This window comes from Durio zibethinus, chromosome 10 (assembly GCF_047325235.1).
Source record: "Durio zibethinus cultivar Kanyao isolate XHJ-2024 chromosome 10, ASM4732523v1, whole genome shotgun sequence".
Classification (NCBI taxonomy): Eukaryota; Viridiplantae; Streptophyta; class Magnoliopsida; order Malvales; family Malvaceae; genus Durio; species Durio zibethinus.
The window spans coordinates 13,509,555-13,523,045 of record NC_143171.1 but is presented as its reverse complement, the minus strand read 5'-3'; the positions used below and the strand labels follow the sequence as shown (position 1 = coordinate 13,523,045).

Genomic DNA, 13,491 nt, shown 5'->3' with positions numbered 1-13,491 from the left:
CTGAAAAATGGGTTTGGGATTTGAAGCAAAAAATTTTGAATTATGATTTGCTTTGATATTAAAGTACTCACGTTGTTCTGTTTTGATTATGATGTTGGGCACTGGAATGTTTGAGCTACTTGCGCTTTGTACCCAGTTATGTACATGTACTTTGAATCTTCTCCTTCACTGTTTAATGAATTTGAAGACAATGTCATTCATGTTCAATCCAATTTCTATTTAATTTTTCAACTTATTTTAATGGATGCTTAGAGTTTTATGTTAAGAACTAAGGCCCAAAGCGGTGCCGTCAGGATTGGAAAAGAAGAAAATGGGATGGTTTTTGGGTTATAGATGGAAATAAACAGCCAAAATGTCAACGAAAATATTTTGATTTAGTGTTAGATCTAATGATTTTTAGGCATTTTTACAAAAATCTAAGGAAGGATTTCAGAGGAAGAAGTGATGAAATTTTGGGATGAAACGATTATCGACAATCAACGACAACGGTGACAAATGACGGTCCGATGCCGTAATATAGGTTACGACGAATTTAGATGGAGCTGGGAGAAGAATTTAGAGGATGAAAAAAGTCTGTGAAATGCCACATTTGATTTGTCATCTCAACAAATATATGGCATTTGGGCAAAATAATTAGTGTATCATGCTATTTAATTAAAAAAAATTCTTATTTTAGTTAATTCGAAAATTTTAATTTCGATCTGATCAAATTTAAAGATTATGTCTTAAATTAAAAATTAATCAAAACATTATATCTTAAAATGAACATTTAATCATATATATATATATTTCTTATCTTGTTATTTTCACATTTATTGATTAAGAAAAATTTAAAAACAACTCAATACTCTTGAACTAGCACCATAGCATGGTTAAAAAATCCATTAAAAAGTTTGATGGATTTAACTACGTCAAATATGGATGATACTTTTTTCTTTTATCTTTGGGCCATGGTTCACTTTGCCCTGCACTCACATAAGCATCGAGTTGGACCTGAAATCGTATTTGAGCCATTTGTTCTACGTTGATGGGATAGCATGCAGATTGTGAGCCCGAGTATGCCTTTTGAGCAATAATCTCATTGAAAGCTTGGGTCGGATGACAAGCAACCCAGAAGATATATTCATCCCTATTCAAGCATGGGATTGAAAATGGAAGACAAGTTCTCTGTCCTTTATTTCTTCCGATGCAACAACACCCTCTATCTGTGGCACTAAACCCTGCAAGATATAGTGGTGTCATGAGCATGTCAATCACCTCCTCATCCATTATGTGGAATAAAAATGAAGTTTTATTTTTTTTTCTTACCATTATTTGGCTTGCATAGTTACTTATTAGAAGATAAGCATAAGCTTAAGATGTGTAAGTAGAGCTTGAGGAAAAAAAATTATGGCTGGAGATAATTATTGATGTTGTCATTGCTACCAATGTTGATCACAACTAAAGCCTTTGTCAAATATAGATTCAACTCCTCCTCATCCATTTGGTATTTCAGTTGGTTCATTGTACTTCCAAAATTTTGAACCTGTTCACTCAAGCTGAACCTGTCTCCCTGCGTCATGAATTCACTCATTCAAAGGAAAAAAAATCAACAGATATTTATGAGTACATAAACTTAGATTAGAAGTTACTAGATTTAGGCCACTTTCATCAAGGATCCCTGCTGCTGCTGAAGCATAGTTTACTCCACTTCGAATGTCTTCTTCGCCGGTGAAAGTGAGAGTTAAGGCCGGAAGAAGTGGAAGACCTAATAAATCTCCTGCAAGATGTGAAAACCCCCTCATTTGTTCAGAGGAAAACATTATTAGACCTCCAATTTTAATTCTAGAAAAAATTTATTTATTCGTTTTATTTTTTATTTTTATTATTTCATCAAAGTAATAAGAAAGGAAAACCAGAGGTAAACATTATTGGGCCTCCGATTGTAATTTGTAATTTGATTTTCAGTCCAAATTTGAAGACCCAAAAAAGTTTTTATTTATTTATTTATTTATTTTTATTTTTATTATTTAATCAAAATACCAAAATAAAAATGAAAAAATGAAAAACATATCGTTGGAGTGGGATTTCAAATTTTTAACTTTTTTATTTTATTTAGATTTTAAAAAATTTAATTTTGAAATTATTTGGATGCCAATTCATTAAAAAGGGAAAAACTTTAAAAGTGCGAAGGCTGAATCCTGATGCAGGTAACATTAAAATTTTTAAGACTGAAATGGATAAAAAAAAAATCATCCACAACAATAAGGGGGAACTCAGCAAAAAACCAGCAGGCCCAAAATTCCTGGCACAGCTGAGAGCCTTAATCAACGGTAAGAAGCAATAACAAGGAGAACAATCACGAGGCAAAACATAGAAGCAATTGGGGTGATTGAAAAAAACAACACGAGGGATCGAAGCATACACAGAATCAAAAGAAGCAAAATTTGAGAGAGCAATTGAGATAGCAATTGAGACAGCAAGAAAGAGCAAGAACCTAGAAGCAATTTATCCAAACAGAGAGAGACATAGGCTAACAATGGACAAAATCAACATGAAAGCCAAACGAATTCTTCCCATAATCAACTCAAAAACAACAATTTAGAGCCAAGGGGGGAGTGCAACAAGAACCCAATGATGTAGCTCAAATCAAACACTATCAATTAAGAAGAAGATTGAAGACTGAATTCCAGAGAGTGAAGTTTCAAGAAAGACTTGGAGAAATAAGGGTAGAGGAAATTGTGAGAATTCAGAAAATAGAGAGAGAAACTGATTTCTTGGAAAGGTTGTTATTCTTGTTTCTTTTTACAATGAACTCTTCTTTTAACATATTTTGATGCTCAACTGTTAGTTCACAGTCCAAAATAACTGTTTTAGTTGACCAATAACAGAATAGTCAACTTAACTAACTCACTAACTAATTCAGTTTGTAACAATACCTTCCCCTTGAAATAATCCTTGTCCTCAAGGATTAAGCGAAGGAAATTAATGTTGCAACTCACATAAACTTCCTAGATTGTAATCATATCAATAGCAAAGATATGTCTCAGCAACACTCTTGTGGTCTCCCCATGAATGAAATTTGCTGCAATGGCTATCTCAAAAGGCCTGTCAGTTTTGGTCAACATCTAAGCAAGCTTGACAGCAATGCGAGAGGTGTGGCAGTCAAGGACGGAAGCATAACCATTTCCAATCTGTCCTGGTTATTTCATGATGATGACTTGGGAAATGAAGTTGGCTACCTACTTTGCAGGATCATCCTTAGAGTTTGAGCAAACATATCCTCTCTTAAAATCCTTGACAACAAGGGCGTCGTGCTGCATCTCAATAGATTTAACTTCGGTCGTCACTCCGAAGAACCAAAAGAAAAAACCAAACCAGGTTTGAGGAAACTAATTTCAACACGGTCCACCAGAACAGTTCCATTACCTCCAATCTTGTAGGCATCCTAAAGTGGGAAACGTAGGTACTGGTCAAAGGGCCTCTTGAGCTTATTGATCTGGTCTAGAGACTTAATGAGTGTTAGGCCATTCTGCAAGGCATTATCAATAGTAATACCATGCTCATGCTCAACCTTCAACTTGTCAAGCATTCGGGCATACTTGAATGACCTCATGTTCATCACATCAACGAAATAGATAACACCAATTATTCTAACTAAATCAAGATTAACTATTCCAAAGTTAGCTTGCCAGCCACCACCTCGACTTTTTCCTATTACTAGAAGCCTAAACCCATAAAGGTCATGAACAACAATTAACTCATTCCCAGTCACAAATACTCTTGGAAAATATTTCGTACTAAGCGACCAAGGCATGAAAGATATAGGTTGAATGTGATCACCTTCCAAGGTAAACAGCTTTCTTGCTGGGTCTCTGGGTGAACTAACCCTCTCTGAAATAATTCCAAAAACTCTAGCAATTCCAATTTTCGCAAATTGTTTCTCATAACCATAAACTTGAAAAGCAACAACACAATTATCATAAGAGGTTAACAGAGCACATAGAACATAATATGAACTTTGAGCATGGCATGCAGTTCTCAGAACTTGTAAATCATCCCATCTACTACTAACATCATAATTGGTTGTTTAACAACTTCATTACCAGTTGCAGCCGCGGCCACAACAACAAAACCAGAACACAAATTGGAATTAAGGCAATGATTTGTACTAAATCTGGGGCTTGATTAGTGGTGAAACCAAATCGGTCATGGTTGGAGTAGGGACCGAAACGGGAAGCAATGGAGAAAGCAGTAGGGTATGGAACAGAATGAGTAGAAAGGAAAGAGAGAGAGTTTTTGGGAATGTTTTTGGGTTTTGTGATGAAGGAAACATGATTAAGTAAAGAGAAAGGGGAGACGTGTGGCAATACTAAAATTTATCAATGGGTAAATAGAATTTCCATTCATTTGATACTTCCATAACTTGTTCTGAGTTTTGGTTGTTACCTAAGAAAAAAGATGTTATCAGAACTCTTGATTCAGCGGTGGTAAACTGAATATCAAGCTCTTGAGCAACTAACTGTTGTCCTGGGTTACTGATGTTGTCAGTTAAGGACAAGAAAGAGAGATTGGTGGTGGCTGTCATGATTGGGTCCATCAGTTCTACCATGGGTTCAGTGTCAAATGGTGACTTGGCTATCAAGCTCCACCGATTGTTTTGTTGTTGACTTATGGTCTGTTGATGAGTCCAGCTCTATCGGATCAATGGCCTTGTTATCCGACGGTACCTTATCAACCCTATTAAATCCCTGCTTAATATCTTAAAATATTGCTTCCATCCTTTTCCACAGAGCGAGTAACTCAGCCTTGAGTTTCTTACGAAGTTGATCATCCACCATGACCAAGATCTTCAGCTCTAATATCACTAATACAGCTCAAATCAAATACAGTCAATTAAGAAGAGAATTGAAGACTGAATTCTGGAGAGTGAAGTTTCTAGAAAGAATTGGAGAAATAAGGGTAGAGGAAATTGTGAGAATTTAGAAAATAGAGACAGAAACTAATTTCTTGAAAAGGTCGTTATTCTTATTTCCTTTTACAATGAACTCTCCTTTTAACATAGTTTGATGCTCAACTGTTTTAGTTGACCAAGAACAAAATAGTCAACTTAACTAACTCACTAACTGATTCAACTTGAAACACCCAATTTCCAGCAATAAACAAAATTAAGCAAACACAGAGCGAAAATACAGAATCATAGAGGAAGAAAGCCCAGGTAGAACCCAGAAGAATCGAAACACATAGACAACCCATCAACAATCAAGCATAAAAAAGAGACAGCAATCAGCAATACAATGATTCATTAGCAAAAAGTATCGCTAGGAAAATTTGGCAGTGTTTGCTATTGCTTAGGTTTTCAGTTTGGGTTTGTCTTCGGGGATTTTTTAGTTTTTCAGGTTGGTACAGTTAGAGGGAAGGAAAAGGAAGACACTTAGGTGGCTGAAATTTACGAATAAGGGGTGGAGACTACAAGTTTCAATTTTAGATCTTGATTTTTCAGGGATTGCTCGGAAAAATCTGGTCTAGTATTGTTGTTTAGGGGATCGAGGAGAAGATTTAGGTAGCTTTACGACGGATTCCTACGCCCGTAGACTGTGGCCGAAGGTGGCAAATGGCGGCAGTAGAGACAAAATATCGCCAGATTCTGGCTTAGGGCTACTGATGTTCTTGCTTCGTGGTTTCTATTTATTGTCTAAAGAGAATTTTTAGACAGAGCAACAGCGACAAAAATCAAATCGGCAGCTGATTTTATACTTTCATAATCACTAAAAAATGGCACCGTTTTGTTTGCAAAATAATTAGCCAATGCACCTTACTCGTTAACCCTACCTGATCTTTTTGTGCAGGTTTGATTTATTTTATTTTTGTTTATTTTTATTTTGTTATGTTTTTTTCATTTTTTTATTTTTCCTAAATTTTTAATTAATCAACATATGATTTAATAATTATAAAGAGAAAGAGAAATAAGATTTTGATTTTGATTTTGTAAAATTTGAAAATTGTAAATATTATTTTGTATAAATTTTGAAATAAATGGGAAAGGATAAATTCTAAGCATGTATGATTATGTATTATTTTTAGAAATTTTTACGTGAAGATTTTTCTAAAATTCAATAAAAGAGTTTGAGGATTTTAGGAAAATTTTCAATATAAAATAATTTCATTTATTTTGAAATTAATTTGTAAATAATGTTTGTAAGTAAGAAAAAACGAATAAAATAAATTGTCTTTCATAAAATATTTAATAAATTTGACTATAGTGTCTCTTTAAGCAAACAAGCATGTTTTCTTAAATACTTTTAAAGTAAAAAAAACTTTTTTAGAGTATCAATTAAAGTGTTTGGGAAAACTTAAAGACTTTTCTAATATTTAAGTATCGAAAATGATTAATAAGGATTAGAAATAAAAACCATTTTAAGGTTTTGATAAGATAACATATGACTAATTTGGTACCAATTTATAAGTGTTGTAAAGGTGTTAAAATTTTTCTCACACGTAAATGATTTTTGAACTTAGTTTTAAATATGTAAACTAAAATCTATTCTTTTTAGGGATCTTTAATCAAGATTAGGATTTCTTTAGAAATGATAGAGAACTTAGGTGCCCAATCATACTTGAATAAAAAATATTGATGGCAACTTTATATTTTTTTATGTCTAATAATCAGGTTCTCAGACTTGGATGTTATAATAGTTTAGTAACTCCATTGGGCAATATCAGAGAGTCAAGCTAGTTATTAATTCTATGTTGTCTTAAGTCATAGCTCGATGGTTTCTATTTTGTTTATTTATGTATTTATGTTTATTTTTGTGTACTAATCCTTTTTTTGTATCTTTTTATAACATTTGATTTGAGGCATTAGGATTTATGAATAAATGGTTAAAAAATTCACCTTTCTCTTTGCACACACCATACTTGCATATGCATGCATAAGTAGTATTCTCAAGCTTTGTCTTTTAGGAAAGGACAAGTACCTACATTCTTGTGAAATGATAACTTCAACATAAGTTAGCAAAAGACTCCCACCCAAATTGAACTTTTTTTGTTTGAGCCTATAATAGGTGAGAATTGGGGTACCTTATTAGTCTATCATAGACAATTAAGTCAAGAACAATTTGGGGACTTTTATATTATCAAAACTTTCAAACCTAGCATGTGGACAAACCCTAATAATCCAACCATAAGTTAGAGTCATACCATTTTTTTTGTATAAAAAATCTCAAAATAGGACATATGAAGGGGCATCTCTTAAAAAATGTCTTCTTTCTTTATTTTTTGAATACCTTGTATCTACTAACGCATTCTTTTCAATTGTATATTCATGCATTTGCATCATCACAATTAAAATTTTTTATTAGAGATTGTTTTGCATCATACTTTTTCATGCATATCCATTCTACTTAAAAAAAGAAAAAACTTATGTAAAGTTTAAGGATAATTTTGTGAATTTTTCCTTTGCATGAACATATAATAATATAGTGCCCTAATTGTGATAATAAAGATTCAAAGATATTTAATTATGTGAATAATCTAGGCGATACAACACCCACTATCAAGTTAGAATTATGGAAGAAAAACAAACTCTCTATGTAACAAAATTGGAAAAGCACCAACAGAAATGAAGTTATAACTAGAACACATAACAGAGTTGTTAAAAAATTTGAACAAAGGCAAAGTAATGATTGAAGAAGCTAAGACTGATGATCCATTTTATCCACCCAGTTTTGATCTGTACTAGGCCCAAACATCTTAAAGGCACAACCACAAATGACATTTACTAGAAGATATCCTTATTTGTATTCTAGTATACCTTCGTCAACTACCAATGCTCACTAACAAGGGCATGTAATGTGTATGCCAAAAGTGAAAGCATCAAATTCAACTTATGTCCCTAATTTGGATGATTTCAATAAGCAAAAAAAGTTGAAAGCAAGCATGTTAGTGAGCCTTATCACTTAGTCGTAAACAACATCTCTCAAAGTTCTTATATTTATCAACTAGTTATAGAGTTAGGTTTGTAAACAAACTTTCAAACACTTGCACCTAATTCTATACCTCCAAATCAACCAATTGCTCTATAAAAAACTTGGTAAATAACAAAAAAGAGAAAGGTCCTATTGATCTAATTCTTATAACATACACAAAGTTATAATACTTAGTTGCATTAATTTATTTGGAACCTTTAGTGTCCCTTTACCATAAGCGGTATGATGCTAATGCAACTTATGACTATCATCTAAGGCTTGTGGGCCATTATATAAAAAATTGAATCGCATAAAAGTATAAAGTGCAAAGTTTGGTCAAAGCTAGTTTGGTGAATTTGGATAATGACTACGGTTGAATGTTACTGAAAATTTTTTGCCTAACTATACAGGGACATAATTCTAAAGTGGTTTTTATGATAAAGATAAAGTTGTTTGTCATTTTAGGAGTTTTTAGGAAATAATGCAAGTCTTTAAATATTTTGAACATTAAGTCTTTTAATTATTGGTCTTTTATTTATCTTTCATTTATCATTTCAATAAAATGGCAAATGCATTGTTATTACATTTCTTTTTTTCATTCCATTGCTTTTACATATCCTTTAATATTTCACTCACTTTTACATTCCAAACAATGAATGTTCAAACAATCACAATAATAATTTAGGATTCAATTTTGAATACATCATTCATATTGATGAAATAAATGATTTGAAACCCTTAATATATTGAGATTATTGAAAAAAAAAAGATAAAATTTATGAAATTTCTCCTATTCAATGATGAAAGTAATGTAGTATGTGACACTTTGTAATTATTTATGCACAAGTTTGCTCTTATTTAATAAATATTCTTCAATAAGAGTATTCATATTTGAAATAAAAAATGAACATCTTTTTTTTTTTTACATTTCATATAAAAAGTAAAATTGTCAATTTGTCTATTTGTCACCCTTTTAAGTTTATTATAATTTTTTAGAAACAAACCCATCCATGATCACCCTCCACATTAAAAGGTAAATTTTGGAAAAAGACCTGTTCATAAAAAAAAAAAAAAAGTGACATTCATGATCTAAGGAAAGAAAAAGAAAGCCTATTTTGCTTAAATCCTTATTGAAAAATAATGATGATAAAGTGCAAAATGAAAAAGTGAAAAAGAAAAGATACAAAAAAGAAAGAAAAATGATAAAGAATAAAGAAAAAAATTGACGAGGCAAAATGCTATGGTTATTCACATAATGAGAAGTGATCTTTTGGCTTATAACCCTTCAAACAAGTATTTTAAGCCTATTTGAGCCATTTTCATTACCTATTGTTTTAGCTTATGTACCTTAAAAGCCAATTTCAATCAAATACGAATGCTCAAATTAGAAAATCATATATTGAACAAAGGCAGGCTTGTGATTTGACAATGCAATTGATTTGACATTTGGTGAAGATGTCAATATGAATAAAGAGAAAAAATGAAAAAAAAGATGAGAAAAGATGTAAAAAAATGGGAAAAAGAAAAAAAAATGAGGAAAGAAGATCAATTAAAGAAAGAAGTTGAATGATGAGATTTTAAGCCTCAATTTAGGAAAATTTTGGCAAAAAAATGTGATTTTGATCTTCAGTTGAGGAAATATTTTTCAAAGATAAATATGTTAAATATTTGTAAAACTTTCACGTAGATGCCGTCTGAATATCACGTGACAATCAATAATTGACCAATCTTGAATAGAATATTTATCGTTTAGATGAAAAGAATTAATTTATATTGAAAAAAATGTTGGTAGTTTTGTATGGTAATGAACATTTAACTAGATAATATTGATCAAACATAACCTACATAACTTGATTGTATTAATGGTATTAGAGTTTGGATTAATATGATCTTTAATTGAAAGTTGAGAATGTTAATTTTATTTTTTTAAGTATAATTTTTATATTGTTTTCAAAATTCATGTATTAAATGTATAATTAACTTTTAATAAAGAAAAGACAAAAGAGTCAGAGAGAAATGAGGGAAAAAAAAAAAACAAATAAGAGAAGAGCCACTTTAAAAATATAAAAAGTCTTCACACTCTTATCATATTTCAAGATTCTTTTTAGCCACATACTCATATTTTATATTTGGATAATGTTCCAAATCATTCTTGAATTATAGTAAATATTTAATATGATATTTGAATTTTAAAAATCTCTAATGTAGTACATTTACTATGAATCTGTTTACTAATGTGATACTTGAAGATTGTTTATCCGTCACATGTCATCATTTAGAGGTAACCATGTAAGAGATAAGTAGTACATTGTTAACAAATTAATAATTTAGGTGGCATATTAGAGATTTTTAAAGTTTAGATACATATTAAACATTTTAATATTATTCAGAGGTTATTCATAACATTAACCTTTTTATATTTAAGGCAATTGATGAATTAGGCTTTTTAACACATGCATCTGAGTTCAACCATATAGTCAAATCAACCTATCATTAAAGTCAAGATTTTAAACCGTTTTATGGTCATTGGCCAATTTTAAGATCATGGCATGTATATAATACTAGATTATTGGTTCCAGTTGCACCACACTATTAAGAACCAAGACAATTTCTTTTGCTATTATCTTATTATTTAGGAAAACAAAACGTTTTATAATTTTCTGGTAAAACCTATCCTCTTTACATCTATATATTTTACAAATCTTAACTTGCTATAAATCAAATTTTCATTTTATTTCTCTTATTCTTTCCACTATTTTTTTTCTACTGTATTTCATTATCGTAGAAGAATTGATAAGGGCATAGTTAAGCTTTAAATGTGAGGTCAATTGACCTTCACTGAAAAAGTTCAATTTCAGTTAATACATTTACAAAAATTTGAAGAAATATTAAAATTAACCTCACTAAAATCATATTTGAGGTCAATATATAATTTTAAAAAATAATAGCCAATAAAAATGTGTATTTTTTATTTTTATCATTTTTTCTGAAGTAATAGGCAACTAAAGAGACTTTTTGTTATCTTTTCTTCATGTGTTGTTGTGCAAGAAAAAATATTTAATTTTAATTTTTTAATAATTTAAAATATACAAAAAAGGATAAAGAAATAGCAAACTAAAAAAACTCATTATTGTCTTTTGCTTGCATATTCATTTTCAATATAAAAAGAGAGAAAAGAAAGAAACAAAATACAAAAAAAGTTAAAAGAAGGCTTAAGAGAGAATAGTGTTAAATATCAAGAAAAGGAAGAGAGAACATGTAAAGTGCTAACCTTTTAGGAAGGTTGACAATTAGCCTTGGTGAGCAAGGTATAAAATTAAATTTACTGATTTCCTAATTATTTTTTTTTAGTTTATGCCATGTTGTTCAGAGTTTTGTAATTTTGGCATTTCCTAAGAAGTTATCATTAATGATTTAAGAGATGGTTTATTTTTTATCTTGATTGATGAATCCCATAATATGTTAAATAAGGAACAAATGATTCTTGTTTTACATTGCATAACTAAAAAAAGTTGTGTAGTTGAAAATTTTTTGGATATTATGCATGTTTCAAATACTACTGCCTTGTTGCTTAAGGTAACAATAGAGTTATTATTTTCTAAGCATGGATTGAGTTTGTCAAGATTACATGGACAATGTTATAATGGTGCTATCAATATACGAAGTGAATTTAATGGTTTGAAAAGTTTAATTTTAAAGGAAAACAAGTTTGCATTTTATGTTCATTACTTTGCTCATTAACTTCAATTAGCTCTTGTTGTTGTTACAAGAAATGAAGATTTAGTTGCTTCACTTTTTTATAATATTGGACTTTGCTAAATGTTGTTGGAGCTTCATGCAAATATTATGATATTCTCAAAGTCAAGCAAATAAATATAATAATAATATACTATAATAATATACCCTACTATATCATAATGATAGTATAATATAAATATAATATGCTATACTATACTATAATAATATACTATACTAGTAACAATAATAACAATAGTACTAAAAACAAAAATGAAATCAACCTAATTGACCTCGGATACAGATATGTGTCTATATTACACTTCGGGAAGTGTAAAATTACTGAAATGCTCTAAAGGTATTTTTGTAATTTGACCTTTTTGAAATTAGATTTTTGTGAAAACTTTTAAAGTATAATTGAATATATTTTCATGACTTTTGATGTATTAAATACTCAGACAGCACCTTGAGAGGTTTGAAATTACCAAAATGCTCTTTTAAGGGTATTTTCTTAATTTGACATTTTCAAGGTCAAAATTTTGTAAAAAGCTTCATATCATAATTTTATATTATTTGATGATTTTTAGAGTGTTGAAAAGCTTGATTGTACCTCAAAAGATGTGAAATTACTAAAATACCCCTTAGGGGTAATTTCATAATTTAACTTTTTTTATGTTAGTTTTTCATGAAACTTTTCATATAATATTTTTATAATATTTCATGATTTTTTATGCATTCAAAACTACAGTAATATCTTGAGAGGTGTGAAATTACTAAAATACACTTTAAAGATAATTTGACCTTCCCAAAGTTTGATTTTCATGAAAAATTTTAGATCTTAATTTTATATCATTTCATAATTTTTATTCCTTTAAAATCACAAAATAAACATGAAAGCATTTATTTCTAAGATGGTCTTTTCACTAGATTTTATGGCTATAAAAATCTAACTTTTGTAATGAACAATCTAAACCGTTAGATCACATAGGAAATCTTGATTAAATGGTTAAAGTTGGCTTTTTGAAACCAAATCAAGGGAAAAATTTTAGCTATTGGGTGAGCTTTGATCCTAATACCAAGATTTAATTTTTTAAAGATATTTCTCCATCATATCCTTCATAATATAAGGCATTTTTTACATTGAAAAAAACCAGAGGAGAGTTCATGAAGAAAAATAAAAGAGAGAAAGAAAAAAAATTACGAGGAAAAAAGAGGACAAAAATTCTTTGCTTGAAAGGTATAACTTTTCAACATCCATCTTTGCATTTCTTGCATCCTTGTTACATTTTCATTACATTTTCATTTTGTTTTATCTATTTTTTTGTTATTTTTCTTGAAGGTTTAGTTCATTTTCTTGTTCAAAGTTTGAATCAAACTTTATCCAACTAATCAATAGTTGGAGTGAAGCTAGAAAATAAACAAAAACAAAATACTTCACCATTTAAAAACCAAGTTGGAGGTTAAGCCAATCTCTTCCATTATGGCTAAATTTTTTTTGGCTTTTTTTCTCCAAATGTTTTCTTTGCTTCTTTTGCTATGTATGTTTGGTTGATGGCTCACTTGTTATTTGTTTAGTTTATGATTTAATATTATGATATATGATGGTGTTTGGCTTATGTTTAAGTTGTTCATATTTTCTTAGTCATTTTAGCTTACTTTATGCTTGATAAATGCCTTTTCATGATCCAAATGTCTTTTTGTGATGAGTGAATAAGTATATATTGCTTGTTCGGATGAAATGGAATTAAAATATGTTTAAAGAAACATCTTTGGCCATTATGTTTATTTTTTTGGCCGAACCTTGTGCTTG

At 30.0% G+C, this 13,491-nt stretch overlaps 1 pseudogene across 1 annotated transcript; it reads right to left on the bottom strand.

Moving 5' to 3' along the window:
* Nucleotides 1-781: 781 nt before the first annotated feature.
* LOC111293322 (GDSL esterase/lipase At5g08460 pseudogene) lies at nucleotides 782-5,715 on the bottom strand (annotated as a pseudogene). The gene is made up of 2 exons (XR_016345472.1): nucleotides 1,632-5,715; nucleotides 782-1,552 (listed from the first exon to the last, which is right to left on the bottom strand). The product of XR_016345472.1 is annotated as a GDSL esterase/lipase At5g08460 pseudogene (transcript).
* Nucleotides 5,716-13,491: the final 7,776 nt, after the last annotated feature.